This window comes from Phascolarctos cinereus, unplaced genomic scaffold (genome assembly GCF_003287225.1).
Source record: "Phascolarctos cinereus isolate Bilbo 61053 unplaced genomic scaffold, phaCin_HiC Scaffold_5;HRSCAF=322, whole genome shotgun sequence".
In the NCBI taxonomy this organism is placed as follows: domain Eukaryota; kingdom Metazoa; phylum Chordata; class Mammalia; order Diprotodontia; family Phascolarctidae; genus Phascolarctos; species Phascolarctos cinereus.
Genome location: NW_027555958.1, coordinates 9585172 through 9606142, shown reverse-complemented (window position 1 = coordinate 9606142; position 20971 = coordinate 9585172). Strand labels below are relative to the sequence as shown.

Below are 20971 nucleotides of genomic sequence, written 5' to 3'. Positions count from 1 at the left end.
TCACCTAGGCCACTCTCTGAGGCTCAGTTTCCTCATCTGTAAAATGGGCCTTGATGAGAAGTAATATGATAAAAGAGAGAGGGCTGACCTCAGAGGCAGGAATATCTAGGTTCAAATCCTGCCTCTGAACACATACCGTCTGTGTGACCCTGGATAAATTACCAAATCTGGGTGATCCAGGTTACAAATTACATACTGATGTACATTAGTGGAGGGAGGTTTCTATATCTAAATCTAATTCTAAATCACGGGTCTGAATTTTAAACACACCCTCACACACACAGTCTCCACTCTTGTTAATACTTTCTAGTTTAACCTGGGGTGGTAGAAAGAGCTCTGGGGCCTGAGGACTTGAGTTAAAATCCTGTCTCTAATTCTTATAACCTGTGTGACGTTGGGCACCTCACTCTGTTTCTCTGGACCTCAGTTTTTCCTTCTGTGACTCTGTAAGCCTGGAGAGCAGGGACAGGCACAAGGAAGGGGCTCCCTGCTTTGATCCCCCCCATTACAATTTCTGAAAGAAGGGATTTTCAATCATTCACTGCTGGGGTTCCAAAGCCTCCCCTCTGAGAACAGAGAAGAATAAGGAATCATCACATTAGCAATGAGGGACATTTCTGTGGTGCAGGGGTATTAGGGTTCCCACTTTACAGTTGAGGAAACTGAGATCCTGAGAGGGGAGATGTCACACAGCTACTCAGCCTCAGAAAAGGGACTCGCCCCCGAGCCCAGCACCATCTTTTTGCAACCCTGCGCTGTGTCAATGAGCTGTGACAGGCAAGGTCATACTAAACAGCCTCGAAGGTGGGGAAGCAGCCAAGGCAGCCCGAGCACCCACAATGCCCCATGGGAACTCATTTGAGTTTCTGCGTCCTCAGAGAGCGGCCTGAGGCACAAAGAGGCCAGGACCGGGCCTGACTCCAATTAGACTAAGATCTAACATCTTGAACCTGCTCAGTTTGGGATACCAGCGGGCGTCAGGTGGATAGAAAGTGTTTTATGGTTTGCAAAATAACTTACACATATTATCCCATTTGATCCTCATAACAGCCCTGTGACATGTGTTGTTATTATTATTATTATTAATTATCCCCGTGTTACAGATGAGGAAAAGGAAGCAAGACAGCTGAAGTGTCCTAGCCAGAGCCATATAGTGAATGCCTGAGGCAGAATTCTAACCCGGGTCTTACCAATGCCAAGGCCGACTCTCTAGTGACTTGGCCACCTGGTGTCGAGATAGAGAATTAAAAAAAAAAAAGACTGAACTAGGTCCTTGCCCTCAGGGAGCTTACAGTCTAGCTAGCCGTGTACACTGAAAACTGGACCAGTTGGTGGATTGTGACCAAGGCCCAGCCCACACCTGTACCTGCTCTGCAAGTCCTCTGAGGTAGAGAAGTTTAGTGACCTGCCCAAGGTCACACAGCCAGTATGTGTCAGGGGCAGGATTTGAACCCAGGTCTTCCCAACTCCAAAGTCTCTCTCCATCCACTAACCCACAGTTGCCCCTCTCCCTGTCTGCCTCTTTTTGAATCTGCTTTGCAAGCTTGGTGCTGGACTTATTCCTCCCCCTAGCATGGGAATGCTAAGCAGGCTTGGGAGTTTCCTGTATTCCACAGGATTCTATCTGGACAGAAATAAGGGGGAGGGGAGATAGGGTGGGTCAAGTGGAGACAACCACAGCTGAGTGCAAAGTTCCCCCGGGGCTGGCTGGACCAGGGGTGTCCCTTGTTGGGCTTCTCTGGGTAGGCTCTCAGTGGGCTCTGAGCCACATAGAGCTGGCAGGGTTCGACTGGGAAGCTTACGGAGCACGACATACTATGGGATACTCGGGGAAATAGATGCTTCAGAGTAGAGCCGTGGCAGCCTCCAGACCCTGCCATGCAGTCACAGAAAGACAGTTCGTCCACCCCCCAGCCCATGGGCATTCCTCTGACGCTGGGGTCCTTTGGCTTCCTGGGCTCCTGGCCCCTTTGGCAGGCAGGTTGTCTGGTGCAGCCTAGGGACTCCTCAGAATCATGTTTGTAAATGCAGAAAACAAAACAAAACACAGAATTGCAAAGGAAACCAGTTACATTGAAATGCAGTTACTAGAATATTTAAAAGCAAGTTCACAGCTGCCACATTGAGAATTCCTTAGAGTCTAACCCAGATGTGGGAAACCTGCAGTTTTACAGAACAAGCCCTCTTACTAAAAGGATTTGTTCTGTGAAGTTTGGACTCAGTTAAAGGACCGCACTTGAGGACCTGACCTAGAGGGCCACATGTGGCTTCCAGGACACAGGTTCCCTACCCCTAGTCTAACCACAATCAATGCCGAGGACCCAGAGGCTCCATATTAATAATGCAGAACTTTATGGTGAAAAAATACTTCGATATCATCATCTCACTGGAACCATAAAACTACCCTTTCAGGTCAAGAGGGCAAAGATTTTACCTCCACTGGCCCTCAAATCCCCCCAGTTAGAATGCTGGCCTTTGCCTGAGAGCATTCCCTCTGGGGCATGGAGGGGCTAAGAGATATTTCTCTCAATGTCAAAAGCAAAATGGGCCTGGGAGATCCCCTCTCTGCCATCTTCTTGGGAGAGGGAGGGCAAGTCCCAGTGGGCTCATGCACATAAAGCTAGAAGTGACCTTAGAGGTTATACGATTAAAAAGGATGACAGCTCAAGGGTGGAATGGGCCTCAGAGCCCCTCCAGTCAAATCTCCTCATGTCAAAGATGAAGAAACTGAGGCCCAGAAAAGTTCAAGGTCTAACCCAAGGTCACAGCAGGATCTCATAATCCCAAGGTCAAGTGACTCACCTGAGGTCATAGAGCTAAGGAGTCAAACTGGAGTTGAAATGCAGAGACACCCTCCCTCCTGCATTTCTCCATTTCCTCAGAACAGAAAGATGTGTTCAGGCCCGTCTCAGAGTCCACTCCACTTGAAAAGCTTAAGAGGAAAAACCAGAACCAAATGGTCCAACCAATGCCTTCTCTCCTCAAGTGAGACGACACCGTGAGCACTACCTATGGATCGCCAAGGGCTTTCCACGCGGTCGTCTGAGAGCCACGCGGCTCCTTTCCTAGCAGCAAGCTGGGAATTCAGTCACTGCCAGCGCTTGCCTGAGAGCCGCTGCCAGGGGCCCAGGTGCAATAGCACCAGCATCCTACCCAGCACTTCCTGCCAAGAAAACGTCTTTGTGTTATGTGGAGTTAAGCAAACCAGACTCCCCAGGCTGGCTCCCCTGCTCGCAGGCCTTCCTCTCCTGGCTCTGCCCATCTCTGCCCAAGCTGATGCCCCAAATGAGAGAAATCAAAAGATGCTGACATCCGCGAAACCCCAGAACTCCAAAGCAGCCAGAGATCTTCACCAAGGCCACTGTCTGTCGGGGGCAAGGGACTGTAGGCTCAGAGACCTGGAAAATCCAGGCCAACCCCTTCATTTTACAGATGAAGAAACTAAGGCCCAGAGCAGTCATACCACGATAGTCAGCGGCAGAAGTGGCACATTCTACCCTCCTGACTCCGAGCTTCAGCAATGCCAGGCAGTCAACGGGCCAGCCCTCCCACACAGCTGGATGGAGATCTGACATCCGTAGGAGCCTGCCAGTCTCAGGGATCCAAGCCATCCCTGGGTATTCACAAGATTGGCCTGGACATACTGACCGAGTGGAGACAGCGTGAGTGGGGTGTTATAGCTAGACCTGGATTCAAATCCTGCCTCAGAATATTGTCTAGCTGAGTGACCCTGGATAAATCACTTTAACATGATTCTCACTGATGCCATGAGCTTCAGCTTGTTCTTCTGTAAAATGGTTATAGTTCCTACACTGCCCACTTCACAGTGTTGTCAAGGGAGAACTGGGGATGTCTATGTGAGATGGGTAATGCAAAGATTATCCCCCTTTTACAGAAGAGGAAACTGAGGCTGAGAGAGGTAAAGGAGCTTCCAATTCAACAAGCATTTACTAAAAACCTACCATGTACCAGATACTGTGCTAAGTGTTGGAGATATAAGATAAGATGACAGAGGGCCTGCCCTCAAGAAGCTTACATTCTACTGGAAGGAAGCATATATACCAGTAAGTAAAGGAAGATCAAGATGTTGCAACGAGCTAGATACAATGTAATACAAAGTAAGTTTGAGGTGTGTGGGGGGATGAATAAAGCTGGCAAAGCGTTTTATATATGTTCACATATGTTCTCTCTTTTGATCCTTGTAACAACTGCAATTGCTATTGATCCCATTTTATAGGTGAGGAAACTGAGGCTTAGGGAAGGAAGGGAACAAGCATTTATTAAGCACCTACTGTATACTAAGCACTACATATATTATCTCACTCGGTCCTTGCAACAACACGGGGAGTTAGATACTATTATTTCTATTCCATAGTTGGGGAAATCAAGGCAGATGGAGGTTTGAATTGATTTACCCAGAGTCCCACAGTGTCTGAGGCTGGATTTGAACTTGAGCCTTCCTGATCCCAAGCCTAACACTCCACCCACTGCATCACCTAGCTGCCATAAGAGCAATACTTCAGGGTAGGGAAGGAATGGAAGTTGTCATGCTGGAGATGCTTAATTTGTGCTCTGAAAGGAGCTAGGGATTCCAAGAATCTTAGCGGAAGGAGGCAAACGCATTCCAGGAACAAGGCAGTGTCTGGCGCTGAGTCTGGCTGGCAGGCAGAGCACACGGATCGGTCCAAGAATACAGGCTGCAGGCAGATGGAGCGGGCTTTGCAAAGCTACACATAGATATCTATGTTTTCTCCTCGAGGCAGGAGGGAGCCATCGAGGTTTCCTGAGAGGGGGAATGACAGGAAAATCAATGTGGCAGCTGTGGGGAGAAGAGATGGGAGAGGGGAAACACTGGAGACAGGGAAAACAATTAGGATGCTTCTGCAGAAGTCGAGGTGGGGGAGAAGCGCAGACCTCTACCCTGGGGTCACAGCTGGCGGTGGGAATTTGCACCCACATCTTCCCGAGTCTAAGCCCTGCACTCTAGACTCTTTAACACTCTCACTCTATTAGGCAAAAACAAAACAAAAACAACAAAAAACACTATAGTAAGAGTAGCTAACATTTATATAGCACCTACTGTGTGCCAAGCACTGTGCTAAGTAAGCACTATGATCCTGGGAGGTAGGCGCTATTATCATCCCCATTTTATGGATGAGGACACTGAGGCAGACAGAGGTGGACTGACTTGCCTAAGGTCTTTTAGGTAGTAAATATCTGAGGCCGGATTTGAATTCAAATTTTCCTGACTCCAGGCTCAGTGCTCCAACTGCTGGGCCACTTAGCTGTCCCGAAGTAGACTAATATTCTCTTTGACAGCTATGTGGACCTGGAGCCACTCACTTAAGCACCCTGAGCCTCAGTTTCCTTTTCTCTACAAGAGGAATAATGATTGAGGCAGTGTGGTACTGACATGGCAAAGGACCAGAGTTCAAATCCCACTTGTGACGTGACCATCTGGGTGGACCCTACTTGTAAAATGAGGACGTTGGACCACGCGACACCTGGAGTTGCTTCCAGTTTTAAATTTATGATCCCATGATTCCTGTCCTACCTCCGCAGGCTTGAATGAGATGATGTATGCGAGCTCATTCTAACGGCATAAGACAAAGAAGAAAAAGTCACTAGATCCGGTCTGGAAGTTAATGACTAACCTTGACCCATGAATCAGCTCCCAGGCTAAAGAGATCAATGGTTTCCTTTAATCAAGACTGTATACAAACCACCATTCAAAACAAAACAAAAGAAAAAGCCCCAAGATTTTTATGAATGCACTTCTTCAAATTCCCATGGTAACACATTCCACTCAGTCATATGCTCAGTCAAGAATTCTTTCCCAGAATTAACCTGCATCCCTCACGTGCCAGAGGAGCAGGGACAGGAGTGGGAGGCAGCTGTGGGAGATGGGAAAAGGAAAGACAACATCCTTAGAAGAGACGCTCCCTAATTATCGCACGCGCTCTTCTGTTCTCCACCGTATATTGGAATGTTTGTATTGGTTGGTAATTGTCAAGTTCATAATCAAAAGCAGAATTCTTGTTGAAAAGGCAATGAAAATTGCGCCCGTTGGAAGAAAGCATGAAGTTAGAATTCTGGGAAGGGAATTTTGGCTTGGAAACCAAGAGAACTATTGCAACCCCCAGTTTCCAGGAATGAGGAGCTGATCCTTTCACTATTCAGGCCCCATCTCAAGGACCATGCTTAGCTCTGGGCGACCTAGTTTAGGAATGACATGGATTGATCCGTTGGTCCAGGGGAGGCCAGCCAAGACGGTGAAGGACCTTAGGTCTATGTCACTTATGATCTCATTGAAGGAACTGGAAATATTTAGCCTGGAGAAGAGAAGGCTTGGGTGGGTGGGGCATGAAGAATTTGAATGGCAGTGACATGAAAAGGAGATCAGCCTTGTTCTGTCTGGTCTTAGGGGGCAGAGCCAGGACTATGCGGGGAAGGTGCGAAGAGGCATGTTTAGGACAGATGCTCTGTAAGGATGAGAGCTGGCCCCTAATGGCCTGGGCTGCTGGGGGCGGTGATAGGCTCCCCTTCGCTGGAGAACAAGGGCCGGATGATCACCTGTCTGGATTTTTGTAGGTGGGACTCTTTTTTTCAGGCTGCAAGGATGACCACTGGCTTCCCTTCCAACTCTGAAATTCTCTGATTCTCTCTCTGGAAGCCACTGGAGAAAACCTTGTACATGGAGAAGAAATACATTTCCTAGGGCATTGGAGCTGGAAGGGACCGATCTGGTCTAACACCATCCTTTTTAGAGGCCAAAGATGAATTGACTTTCCATGGAGTTGAATCCTGGAGAATCTAGGAGTTGGGAGGGATCTCAGAGGCCAGCCAGTGCAACATATACCTAGACAGGAATCCCCTGACAAGCAGTCTTCTGGACTTTATTCAAAGACCACCAGTGAGGGATAAAAAAAGGAACGAAAAAGCCCTACTCAACATGCTTAGTAAGAACAGGAACTACACATGCTGGGTGCACTCTGCTAAGATTACATACAGTGTCCGTGGGAAGAGTACAATTGTACTGAGTCACACACACAGACGCCCATAGGAAATCTATGTGGCCACAGCAGCTCACAACTATGGCATTTGAGGGTGTTAAAATCCTCTTTCCTCATATAGCTCTCTCTGCAGCCCAACTTCCAAATCAAATCCTCCTTCTAACCAATATACAGACCTGATTTTTCCTGCTCCTTCAGGGCAGGGACTGTTCCATTTTTATCTCTGTATCTCCATCCCCTTGAACTATGTCTACCACATAGCAGGTGCTTAATAAATACTTATGGATTTACCGATTGGTTATTATGAGCCCTATCCCCACATTTCCTGGTGTTTCTGTTTTCCAGATATATCTCCAGAGCCCTGTCACATGACCCCTCCCCCTAAAAATCTCCCCTCCTCCCCGAAATGGTATCTATCAGTTTTTCTCCCAGGAAGAAACTGCACCATTGCTGAGGAAAATTGAGCAGGAATTCTTACTATGGTTAAAGCAAAAGGGCTTGGCAAATGGCTGAGGAAGGAGAGAAGAAGGGGGATGTGGAGTGGGGGATTAAAAGGTTTAGACCTCCTCTCAGCAGTGACCTCTAAGATGCTTGACCTCAACTTGGAGAAACAACAGCCAGCTGCCAGACACCATTCCCCACTCGGCCTCTCCCTCCAAGCTCCCCCTCTTAGAGTCCAGACTTAACCTTTGGTGAAGCAGGGGCTTGGCCCATCTCCCTGACTTCCTCCTTCCCTCCCTTCTTCCCTTTCTCTTGAGCTGTAAGAAGCAAAGCTGGGCTTACTCTACTTTAGCACACACAGTGTATGCATCTACTGACTGAAGGCTCCCGCTGACAGCTGCTCCAGTACCCAGAGCTGTCTCTGCAAGGGGATTTTCGCAGCCGGAGATTTCAGCTCTTGTTTCAGCTCAGTTAAAGTGCTTGGGCTAACTCTGCTGTGAGGTCCAACGGCACCAATGGTGCAGGGCATCAGAGCTCAGGAATGTCTCTAGCAAGCAAGTCTCTGTCGCACCCAGGACCCAGGAGCATAAACTGAGACTGGAAAGAGCCCCTGGGCACCCCCAGTTCAGACCCTTAATTTCATTCAGTGTAACTTCTTTTTTTTGGTTAACAGGCATTTATTTTCTCTGCTTTTCCCCTCCTTCCCCTCAAACAAGCAAACAACAACAACAAAAAAAACCCAAAGAAAATCTTTGTAACAAATATGCCAGCCAAACAAAAGAAGTGACCACATTGGCCACATCCAAAAATAAATGTCTCATCCCGCCCCGAGTCCATCGCCTCTGTCAGGAGATGGGCAGCGCGCTTTATCATTGGTAGTTTGAAGTCATGGCTGGTCACTGACAGATCGACACCCCCCACCCCCCCCATTTTACAGATGGATAAACTGAGGCATCCCTAAAGCTTGGGTCTGGTCGTGTCACACTCATCGGCTGATGAGCTCCTGAGGCTCCCTCGCACCCCAAGGATTAAACGTGATGGCCTCTAGTCGCCCCTGAGCTCCACAGGCCCCTTGCAGGCTCTATGCTCCTCACCCTTCCTCCTGCCCTGTGGGCTCCAACCACATGACATTGCTTGCAGTTTCTTATGCAGGACCTTCCTCCATGCCTGGAAGGCTCTCCCTCCTCACCTCCACCTCTTAGAATCCGTGGTGGGTTTTTTTTTGAGACTCGCCTGGAATGTCACCTTCTGCAGGATGCCATTTTTGATTCTCCTCTCCCAAACTCAGCTCCAATCAGTAGTGTGTTTCCCTCTCTTATTACCATCCATATGCTCTGCACGTGGGCAGGTAGGTGGCACAGTGGGTAGAGCACCAGTCTTGGAGTCAAGAGGAGCTGAACGCAAATCCGACCTCAGACACCAGCTGTGTGATCTTGGGCAAGTCATTAACCCTGTTTGCCTCAGTTTCCTCATCTGTAAAATGAGCTGAAGAAGGAAATGGCTAACCATTCCAGCATCTTTGCCAAGTAACCCCCAAATAGGTCAACAGAGTCAGACAGGACTGAAATGTCTGAACAATAACACTCTGTATGTATCTTATATATGCCTGATAACTTGTCCATTGTCTTGTGTCAGAATATGAGCTCCTTGAGGTCAAGGACTGATTTGATTTTGTCTCTGCGGCCCTAGCACTCGGCACAGTGCCTGGAACAGAGCAGTTATTTAATAAATGCTTAATTGATCAGAGGCATTCATCACTAGATTCAAAAGGAATAATTCCCAGGTGGTTTTTGGATTATTCCAGATCTACAAAGACTGGCACCTGTCTCTGGTCAGAATTTACCTTGACCTTGCAAGGGCCTGCTCTAAGTAGAGCAAATATTTACCATCCCATAACAAACACCAGATCACAGTCTCCTTCCTCCCCCCAGGCTGCTCCCTCAGACACTCCCATTCCCTGACGAACAACAGGTGAGTGAGATGCAGCCTCTCCCCACTTTTCCCCAAGGAAAGGAGGCCAGCGTCAGATTTTCAAGAGTGTGAACCTGGGGAGACCCAATGTCAGACAGTCCAGGATACCCAACTCCAAGTAATTTTATGGAGAGTCACAAGGAAATGTTGGAGCCAGCTAGCTCCAACCCACACTGGAGCAAGGATCCCCTCCCCTCTATAACATAGCCTACCAGAGGGCTGCAAGCTTTGCATGAAGACCTCCAGCGAATTGAAATGGGCTGGATACCTAGATTTGAAACCTGATTCTGCCATTTACTACCTCTTCAACCTAGGGCAAGTCACACCGCCTTGTGCCTCAGTTTCCTCATTTATAAAATGAGGAGGTTGACTATTTGGTTTCTCAGGTCCTTCTAAACCAATGACCTATGACACCTCTCAAGGCAATCTCTTCCACTTTGGGACAAGTCTAATTGTTAAAAAAAGGGTTTCCTGAAATCTAACCTGTGTTGTCAGTAAGGGCCCCCCAGAATTAGTCCTTCATACATCTCCTTTCTGGGGCCCTTGCAATGCCACAGATCTCAGGGGAGGCTGAGTCCGACCTATCATTGAACAAGAATCCCATCTCGGACAAACCAGATGAGGGGTTATCTGATCTTTGTTTGAAAAACTCCAGGGCAGAGCCACGATGGAAGAATGAAAGCAGTGACTTGCTTGAGCTCTCCCCCAAACCCCTCCAAATAGCTATAAAAATGACTCTATACAAATTTTAAAGCAGCAGAACCCACGAAAAGACAGAGCAAAGCAAACTTCCAGCCCAAGACAATCTGGATGATTGATCGGAAAGGTATATCATGCCAGGAGGGTAGAGGAGCGCAGTGCGGCATAGGGGCACAGGCCACAGCGAACCTGGAGCAGGCCTCAGAGGACTGAATCGCGGGCAGCTGTGGTGGTTTCCAGAATTCTCAACCCACAAACGCCAAAGACAACTTAGAAGGTCAGTGGGAAAAGTCTGTGTCTGTGGTGAGAGAGGAGCTAGGTCTCAGAGCCAGTTCCAGAGCGCAGGCGCTGGGGTGTTGGCTGTGTCCTGAGCTTCCGTCGCACAGACTGAGGGGGAATCGAGTGGCTGATCAGAGGGGGACTGTAGGGATCTCTTTGTCAGTGCTGAGGCAGGAATCTCTTGCTTTGCCTGTGCTTGGATCTGGGTCACAGTTCTGGGCGGTGGTCCTGGGGCGAGGAGGAGTTTTGGCGCTGACATGGTGGAGCCTGTAGTGGCTGTGGACAGAAAACCTTCCTCACAGTTCCAGGACAGAAAGGAGTGCTTGTGGTCACTAATAGACTAGAGCACAGGCCAGGAAAGGAGTAAACACCTTGCCCCTTATCATACCATCTTATAAGAACTGAAAATTTACAGGTCCCTACAAATATCTTTGAAAACAGCTGTATAACCCCCCAAAGCTTGGGACAGTACATTCTCCACATTGGAAGCAGACTCTTACCCTAACAAAGAGTTTAAAACTCAAGTAATTGGCCAGGATCATGAGCAAGCAGCGCAAAAAGAGTCAGACTATATTATCTTACTTTGGTGACAAAGAAGATCAAAACATACAACCAGAAGAAGACAACAAAGTCAAAGCTCCTACATCCAAAGCCTCCAAGAAAAATATAAATCAGTCCCAGGCCTTGGAAGAGCTCAAAAGGGATTTTGAGAAGCAAGTAAGAGAAGTAGAGGAAAAACTGGGAAGAGAAATGAGAGTGATGCAAGAAAATCATGAAAAACAAGTCAACAGCTTGCTAAAGGAGACCCAAAAAATACTGAAGAAAATAACACCTTAAAAAATAGCCTAACCCAAATGGCAAAAGAGGTCCAAAAAGCCAATGAGGAGAAGAATGCCCTAAAAAAAAATTGGCCAAATGGAAAAGGAAGTCCAAAAGATTACTGAAGAAAATACTTCCTTAAAAATTAGAATAGAGCAATTGGAAGCTAGTGACTTTATGAGAAATCAAGACACTGTAAAACAAATCCAAAAGAATGAAAAATAAAACAATGTGAAATATCTCATTGGAAAAACAACTGACCTGGAAAATAGATCCAGGAGAGAGAATTTAAAAATTTTGGACTATCTGAAAGCCATGATCAAAAAAAGAGCCTAGACATCATCTTTCAAGAAATTATCAAGGAAAACTGCCCTGATATTTAGAACCAGAGGGCAAAATAGAAATTGAAAGAATCCACAATCTCTTCCTGAAAGAGATCCCCAAAGGAAAACTCCTAGGAATATTGTAGCCAAATTCCAGAGTTCCCAGGTCAAGGAAAAAATATTACAAGCTGCCAGAAAGAAACAATTCAAGTATTGTGGAAACACAATCAGGATAACACAAGATTTAACAGCTTCTACATTAAAGGACTACAGGGCATGGAATATAATATTCCGGAGGCCAAAGGAGATAGGATTACAACCAAGAATCACCTACACCTCAAAACTGAGTATAATCCTTCAGGGAAAAATAATGGTTATTCAGTGAAATAGAGGACTTTCAAGCATTCTTGATGAAAAGACCAGAGCTGAATAGAAAATTTGACTTTCAAATACAAGACTCAAGAGGAACATGAAAAGGTAAACAGGAAAGAGAAATCATAAGAGACTTATTAAGGTTGAACTGTTTACATTCCTGCATGGAAAGATGATATTTATACCTCATGAGACCTTTGTCAGTATTAGGGTAATTGGAGGAGGAAAAATTTTATGTATGTATATCTATCTATAAATATAAATATAATATATATATATGTATGTATATATATATATATGTATGTATATATATATATATATATATATATATATATATAGAGAGAGAGAGAGAGAGAGAGAGAGAGAGAGAGAGAGAGAGAGAGAGCGAGCACAGGGTGAGTTGAAGATTAAGGGGTCATATCTGGAGAATAAAATTAAGGGATAAGAGAGGATTATACCAGACGAGAAGAAGAAAGGGAGAGGTAGAAGGGGTGAATTATCTCACACAAAAACAGAAAAGAAAAGGCTCTTACAGTGGAGGGGAATTGGGGGAAGGTGAGAGACAATGAATGAATCTTATTCTCATAGGATTTGGCTTAAGGAGGGAATAACATACACATTCAATTGGGTATGGAAATCTGTCTTACCCTACAGGAAAATAGGGGGAGAAGGGGACAAGAGAGCAGGGGGGTGATAGAGAGGAGGGCAGATTGGGAAAGAGGGTAATCAGAAGCAAATACTTCTGAGGAGGGACAGGGTCAAAAGAAAGAATAGAATAAATGGGGGGGCAGGATAGGATTAAGGGAAATAGTTTTTCACAACATGTCTAATATGGAAGTGTTTTGTGTAACTGCACATGTATAACCTATATTGAGTTGCTTGCCTTTTCAGTGAGGATGGGTGGGGAGGGAGGAAGGGAGAAAATTTGGAACCCAAAGTTTTAAAAACACATGTTTAAAAAAAATGCTTTCACATGCAACTGAGAAAAAAGAAATACAGGAAATGGGGTACAGAAGTCTGTCCTGCCCTACAGGAAAATATAAGGGGATAAGAGAAGGGGGGAGAGATAAAAGAGAGGGCAGACTAGGGGAAGGGATATTCAGAATGTTGCCATCTTGGGGTGGGGGAGGGGCAAGATGGGGTGAAAATTTGGAACTCAAAATCTTGTGGAAGTAAATGTTAGAAACCAAAAATAAATAAATTTATATATAAAAAAAGAAAAACTCCAGTGATGGGAAATAAGGGCTCCCCCCGAATTTCCTAGAGCAAAAGCAGAACTGGGAATGGCAGCATCTTAACCAGAGCAGGGCAAGAAGCCAAGCTGTAGGACATTTTGTAGGACATTGACTGTTAATGGGACCAGCCTCTGCCCTGTAAATACCAAGTGGAGACAAGCCGCTGTGAATTATTCAGAACAAGCTAATGAAGTTGGATTTGGAACTCCCACCCCTCCCTCAGTTCCTTCAGTAAGAATGACACTTTTTTAGCTATGTAAGAGGTAAAAGGAAGATCTGGGAAGGACCAGGATCCCTGCTTGTGATGGACCGGAGGATAACAGACAACAGAAAGAAAGGAGAAATACATAATTCTCCCTTGCCTCTTTTCTCTATAAGGATCATAAACTTGGGGACCCTCTAGTTGAAACCCCTCATTTTGCAGATGAGAAAACTGAGGCCCAGGGAGTGACTTGCCTAAGATCTCACAGGTAGCATACAATCCAGTCTTCTCCCTCTACAGACAGAGGCTGTACCTTTCTGTATCTCATATTATAGATGAGGAAGCCCAAGGAAGTGACTTATTCAAGGTCCGTAAGTGGCGGAGAGAAAATTCAAATCTAGCCCTCTTTCATGGTGGCTTGTCATATCTGTACTTAAACCACATTGGAGAAAGACTAGGGACAAAAATGGCTAGCAGGAAAATGAGATTCAAAATACAGGGTGCCCCAAAAGTCTTAGTGCAGTTTAAAATTGCATTAATAGCTTAAAACTTTTTTCTTTCATTTTTTAAATTTTTTTCTTTTCAACATTCACTTTTATAAGATTTTGAGTTTCAAATTTTTTCTTTCCTCCCTCCCTCTCTCCCTTCCCCCCTCCCCAAGATGGCTTTCCATGTACAATCATATTAAACATATTTCCACATTAGTCATGTTGTGAAAGAAGAACAAAAGGGAAAAACATGAGAAAAAAGTCAAAATAGTATGCTTCAATCCGCATTCAGACTCCACAGTTCTTTCTCAGGATGTGAATAGAATTTTCCATCATGAGTCTTTTGGAATCGTCTTAGATCATTGTATTGCTGAGAAGAGCCAAGTCTATCAAAGTTGGTCATTGTATAATGTTGCTGTTACCGTGTACAATGCTCTCCTGGCTCTGCTCACTTCACTTAGCATCAGTTCATGAAAGTCTTTCCAGGTTTTTCTGAAATCTGCCTGCCGTGAATGTATAAGTAGAGCCTATATCAGACTGCACGCCATTCCTTTGGAGAAGAGTTGTATCAGTGGTTTTCACACCAGGAATTCCTCACAAAGCATTCACTTTTATAAGATTTTGAGTTTCAAATTATTAACCCTTCCTCCCTTCCTCCCCTCCCCAAGACGGCATACAATCTGATAATAGGCTATGCATGTACAGTCACATTAAACATATTTCCACATTAGTCATGTTGTGAAAAGAATCAGGACAAAAAGGAAGAACCATGAGAAAGAAAAAACAAAAAGAGAAAACAGTACGCTTTAATCTGCTTTCAGACTCCATAGTTCTTTTAAGCGTGTGGGGAGCATTTTCCACCGCGAGTCTTCTGGAATCGTCTTAGATCCTTGCATTGCTGAGGAGAGCTAAGTCTGTAATAGTTAATTATTGCGCCATACTGCTGTCACTGTGTACAATGTTCTCCTGGTTCTGCTCACTTCACTCAGCATACATTCGTGTAAGTCTTCCCAGGTGTTTCTGAAGTCCGCCTGCTCATCTTTTCTTATAGCACAATACTGTTCCATTACATTCATATACCACAACTTGCTCAGCCATTCCCCAATGGATGGGTGTCCTCTCCATTTCCAATTCTTTGCCACCACAAAAAGAGCTGCTATAAATGTTTTTGTACATGGGGGTCTTTTCCCCACATTTTATAATCTCTTTAGGAATCAGACCTAGAAGTAGTATTGCTGGACCAAAGGGCATATACAATTCGGTTGTCCTTTGGGCATAGTTCCAAATTGCTCTCCAGAATGAATGGATTAGTTTACAACTCCACCAACGATGCATTAATGTTGTAATTTTCCCACATCTTCTCCAACATTTCTCGTTTTCCTTTTTTTGTCATATTAGCTAATTGGATAGATATAAGGTGGTACCTCAGACTTGTTTTAATTTGCATTTCTCTCATCAATAGTGATTTAGAGCATTTTTTCATATGACTATAGATGGCTTTAATATCTTCATCTGAGAACTGCTTGTTCATGTCCTTTGACCATTTATCAATTGGAGAATGACTTGTATCTTATAAATTTGACTCAGTTCTGTATATATTTTAGAAACGAGTCTTTTATCAGAAACTCTGGCAGTAAAAATTGTTTCCCAAATAACTTAGAACTTTACTAAGACTTCTGGGACACCCGGAAGAGATGAGGTCATAAGTAATTATTTAGCTTAGCCAGAGCTGGTAAGAATTCACCTAATTGGCTCAGAGAGCAACAAGGAAATCACTTCCGATGAACCAGTACGTAGTGTTTAGCACAGTATTTATTGCTTGACTGAACCATAGCCCCCATCTCTGAAGAATCCCAGCATATGGGAGAAATGTCTAGGAACTAGAGATAGGCAAATATTTTTGTGATATTCCAAAAATGGAAAAGGAGGTAAATATTGCAAAGCATTAGCCAATAAGTATAATGATGACTCCTAAAACAATTCTACAACATGCTACTTAAAGGGATAATCTCACAGTTCTTTGGAAAAGAAAGTGGTGATCTCAGGGAGCCAACGCTGGCTCACCTAGAATGAGTCACACCAAGCAGACCTCCCTTCCTTTAATGGTGAGGCTCCTAGCCTGGCAGTCATGAAGAATGGCATGAACATTTTATCCCTGGATCTCAGCAAGCCATCTGGCCATGAGATTCTCATGGATGAGGCAAAGAGAAGTGGGCTGAATGAAGAATAGCACCATTATGTGGGTTCTCAACTGGTTTGTTTGCCAGACCTGACAGGGAGGGTTTGGCAGTGCCAAAGTCTTTCATTACCATAATCTCTCTCAAATGTGGTTTCCCTTGCTCTTTAATCACAGGCCACCCACCTTCTTCCTAGCTGGCAACATCTCTGCCCTCGACTATTGTTAACAATCTCTAGCTGGTCTTCCTGCCTTCAGTCCTTCTCCTCTCTAATTCATACTTACCCACACGGCTGCCAAAGTGATATTCCCAAGGCACTGTGGCAAAGCACGGGTGACTATGCTATTCCCCTGCTCAAAAATCTCCCAGGACTCCCCCCGTCTTGAGGATTGAAAGTCAAGTACCTTTCTAGCCTCATTCCACACTACCCCCTTCCTGAATCCCCATCTGGGGATGTCCAGCTCATGGCACCCCGCTGGTCCTGCTTTCGGCAACGGATGACTGAAGGTCCGACATGTGGAAAGGGGACTGTCTGCTCAGCCCCAGGAGGTGGCAGGACCAATGGTTCCATCTCAAATGAGATAATATTCGTTAAAAAGAACAAGAAGGTGCTTCGTTCAGTAACTATTAAAAAGGGTTACTCCTCTTCTCTTCCCATCCCTCCAGTGGGGTGAAGTTATAAAGAGACAGATAGAGACAGACACCGGGATACCAATGAGTGTTTTCCCAAAGTGGGACAGGTGCCTTGGGAGGGAGCTGAATGACCACTTGTTGGTTTGCTAGAGGAAGGATTTTTCTCCAGGGCCAGAACGGACCAGATGGCTTGGGAGGCCCCTCCCAGCTCCATGATGCTCTGGACCTGGGTCTCTTCCATCCATGGACTGGAGGATCAAGCCAGGGCTTAGCTGCTTTCTTGGGTCACAGAGGAAGTCACCCTATGATGTGAGTGAACGAAGCCCCTAGGCTCTGCCACCTGGCAGGTGCTGTGGGCGATCAGGCAGGACATTGGGACATCGCCCTGAGCCCAAAGGCACCAGCAGACACAGCAGAAAGGCCAGCTACGGGGGCTTGGCTGCACTGGGGGAGGCAGTGAGTCCAGAGCTGGGGAGGTGGGGACCCCATTGTCTGGGCCAGATTCAGCTCCCTTGGAGGGAGGAGCCTGGTTTAGACTCGTCCTTGAGTGAGTGGAGGACTGGATTCAGCTCTGGGCACCGTGACTGATGTCTGGCCTCACTAACCACACTTCAAAAACTCAAGGGTTTCCCAGGGTTTTTTCAACCAATAAACATTTAAAAACAAAAGACCATAGGCATTTCATTTCCAAGGGACTTTTGCTTTAAAGACATCAATTGGTTTATTATCTAATTTTCATTTTTGCTTAAAATTTCTTTTTCAAACATCCAGTGCTTGGCCAAAGCTCATGATATGGGTCAGTACTGAAGACATCCTTATCAACACTTTACAAAAGAGGAGACCAAAGGTCAGAGAGGTCCCTTGCCCCTCTGACAATAAGTGTCAGAGGCAAGATTTGAAGTTGGGTGCTCTTGACTCTGGTCACAATCCTTCAGAGCTTCTCCAAATGACACATTGCAATTTTGGCAAATTCCCATCTGATCCAGACCAAACACCAAGACTTGTTATAAAACGATGGACAAAGGTTCACCTCTGCCTCTGTCTAGCCCAATGACGCAGTCTGGCTTCAGTTTCACTGCCAGGCAGAGGCAGAGCTGAAGTATGGCGTCATCATTTCGGACCCAATCAGGCGTGGCCCTGTGTACGGGACTGTAACTAGGGTTGGGCCACAAGCTAGTAAAGGACCTACCAAATGGTGTGCAGGGGTAATTTTGCTTTCTCTGCCCCTCCCTGTCCACTGCCAGTGGTCTCCCCAGTAGCAGCTTCCCCTATTCACTGCTGAACCCACACAGTCTCCCTGGGGAGGTCTAGCTAGGGAAAGGAATGTGTGACTAGTTGTGTGACCCTGGGAAAGTCACTTCTCCTTAAATGAGGGTAATGGTATTTATACCACAAACCCCAAAAGGCTGTTGTCAGGCTCAAAAGAGAAAATATTGTGTAACCCCTTCAAATGCTCAACAAATGTAAGCATTTAGTATTAATTGTCCAGATCTGAGATTTCATTTGCGTGAGGAATTTCTGATGGGCAAACTTCACTGACACGACTCTTCCCCAGAGGCAATGAGAGCTTAAGTGACTTATCCTGGGCAATGCAGCCAAGTGTGTGTCAGAGGCTGGTTTGGAACCCAGGCCTTCCTCCAATTCTCTACAAAGGTCCTCGCCACAACCGACATCAGATGGCAGACAGGCACACTCTAGGATCAGATACAGAATGCTCCTGGGCGTGCCAAGCCCTTCATCACCTGCTCCCTCCCACCTGCCTGGTCTTCTTCCACCCCCCGTCCCCGCACGTTCTCTTGGATCCAGGGACCTTGGTCTTCTGCTTGGTTCGTGAATAGAACTTTCCATCTCAGCTCTGGGCATTTTTTCTGGCTGTCCTCCGTGCCTGGAACGCTCTCCCTCACGTCTGCCTGCTGGCTTCCTTTAAGTCTGCGCTTCTTTGGGAGTCCTCCAACGTCCCCCGGTTCCAGGGCCTTCCCTCTGCTCAGTATTTCCTTTCTATCCTGTTATAGGGCTTGTTTGGACATGAATGTTGTTTCCCCCATCAGACTGTAAGCTCCTCGAGAGCAGGGACTGCCTTTTCCTCTTTTTGTATCCCCAGAGCTTAGCGTAGTGCCTGGCACATAAGAACCTCTTAATGAATATTTATTGACTCCCGGCATTTAATAAACACTGAATTTAATCACTGCTTAATCACAATTTAAACACTGAATTTAATCCCATCTTACTGAAGAGAAGCCCAGAGAAGAGGAGAGCCTTTTGCCCCAGACCATACAGTTATGAGTGTGGCCAGGCCATCTCTGAATCTGGGCTCCCTGGCTCTAAGGTCATTGCTCTTTTTCCTAGGTTTATCCTGTTCTGCCTTTTGATGAATCTTGGCCATAAGAAGTGATGATGGGGCAGCTAGGTGGCACAGTGGATAGAGCACCAGTCCTGGAGTCAGGAGGACCTGAGTTCAAATCCAGCCTCAGACATTTGACACTTGATAGCTGTGTGACCCTGGGCAAGTCACTTAACCCCATTGCCCAGCAAAACAAAACAAAACAAAACAAAACAACAAACAAACAAACAAAAAAGAAGTGATGATGTGAAAAATGTACTCAGACCCACAGGTAAGGTTGGGAGAATGGTTCTTCAAGGCCAGGATGAAAGATCCAGTGAGGAGCCACACCCAGCAGTTTCCCTTTGGGACAGTCTGGGACATGACAAGATGGGTGAAGGATGTGGGAGGGGGAGAGATGCTGGTACCCAAATTCAAGCAGCCTTTTTTCCTGTTCTCTGCTTCTTTTGTAATTTCTTCCCGTCCCATGCAAGCCTGCAAACCCAGTGCTCTCCATTCCTTTGAAGTCCAGTAGACGTCTCTGGCCAAAATCTTTGGCAATCCACAGTCCTCAGCTAACCGCAAAAGAGCCAGCTTCCCATGCGGCCCAGCTCCAGCTGGAGCTTGGGGACAAAGCCTGCGGAGGACTCAGTGGGGCTTCCCGTAAGGAAGCCCACCCGGTAGCCTACGTACTAGCGAGTGGCTTTCCAACTCCCAGCTGCTTCCAAAAGGGCAAGCCATCAGATGTCTCTGCCCCAAAGTTTTCTCTTTCATTCCTAGTTTCCAATATACGTACTTCTATGGGCAGGGCCAAAGCTGGGCAGATGACCAGTCTTGAGTGGGCTGAGAAATTCCTCCTTGCTGCCAGAGTTCTCCAGAAGTAAATTAAAAAGGGAAACACCTAAAAGTGCCATGAGACAAATTCTAACAATTACAATAATGAATAATGGCTTCTTTAAGAAAGAAAAAAGAGTTAGGTAAAACTCTCCAATACAGGCCCACTTTCTGACAATGTACGCGCTGTTCTGGGACCAGAGTACTCCATTTCTGTCCTAAGAAGAGGAAGAAGAAGGTATGTCTCATTATCTGTCTCCAGGCCAAGTCAAGACTGCAACAGGAAGATGCTTTAGACCCGGGTCCATAGGATGGTGAGTGAGTGCCTGGCTGAGTAGGGCATGACCCCCAGCTCGACTCACATCAATCAGAGTTTGGGAGACTCCAAGCATATTTCCATTCACAGTCATCAAGAGGGGGAAGTTGATGGCTTTTACCGGGGGATAGAAAGAATGATGCTACTCATCTACTCCTGGTCCTGAAGCTTGGCTATGGACCACAGCTGTGACCATGTCAGAGAGAGCTGCTCCAAACCAGGACAATGTTGGACACTTGTTTTCTGAGGTTCCTAAAGCCCAAGTATCTTCCAGGGTGCCATCCAAGAAGGATATATGCAGTTCAGTCTTGTCTATACTGTTCTGTCCTTGGATGGCTCTGGGCCATAAGTGACAATGTCACGTAAGGACAGATTGGAGGAAATGGGGATGTTTGGCTTGGAGGAGAGAACGATGAGGCAAGAGGGAAGGAGCAGCTAGCACATGATTGGGGGATTTGACCCCGCTTTGGCCCCAGGGGGTAGAACAAGCAGCAGTAGGCGAGGGGCAGAGAGCCAGATTCAGGCTTCAAGTCAGGAAGCCCTTCCTGATGGAGCAGCCATCCCACAGAGGGCTGGGGTAGCAGGGTCTCCCCCCAGCTGAGGGCTTTGGGTAAAAGGCTGCTGGGAGCTGGCTGGCCCCTCCAGGGAGATCCTTACGCTGATACAGGCTGGACAAATGGCCTCTGAGGTCCCTTCCGGCCCGACAGCTCTGGGATTCCCGGGTACGTGGTCATAGAATGCTTTCTCCTCCCTCATTGCCAGGTGAGGAAAGTGAGGCCAGAGTGACTGTCCAAGGCAATGAAGGACACACGCAGGATGCAGACTCAAGCCCTTTTTTCCAGAGGAAGA

The 20971-nt window shown here is 46.3% G+C and overlaps 1 protein-coding gene across 1 annotated transcript in view; it reads right to left on the bottom strand.

Moving 5' to 3' along the window:
- RAMP1 (receptor activity modifying protein 1) overlaps positions 1–20971 on the bottom strand; it is a 98342-nt gene that overhangs the window by 62924 nt on the left and 14447 nt on the right. The window lies entirely within an intron of this gene.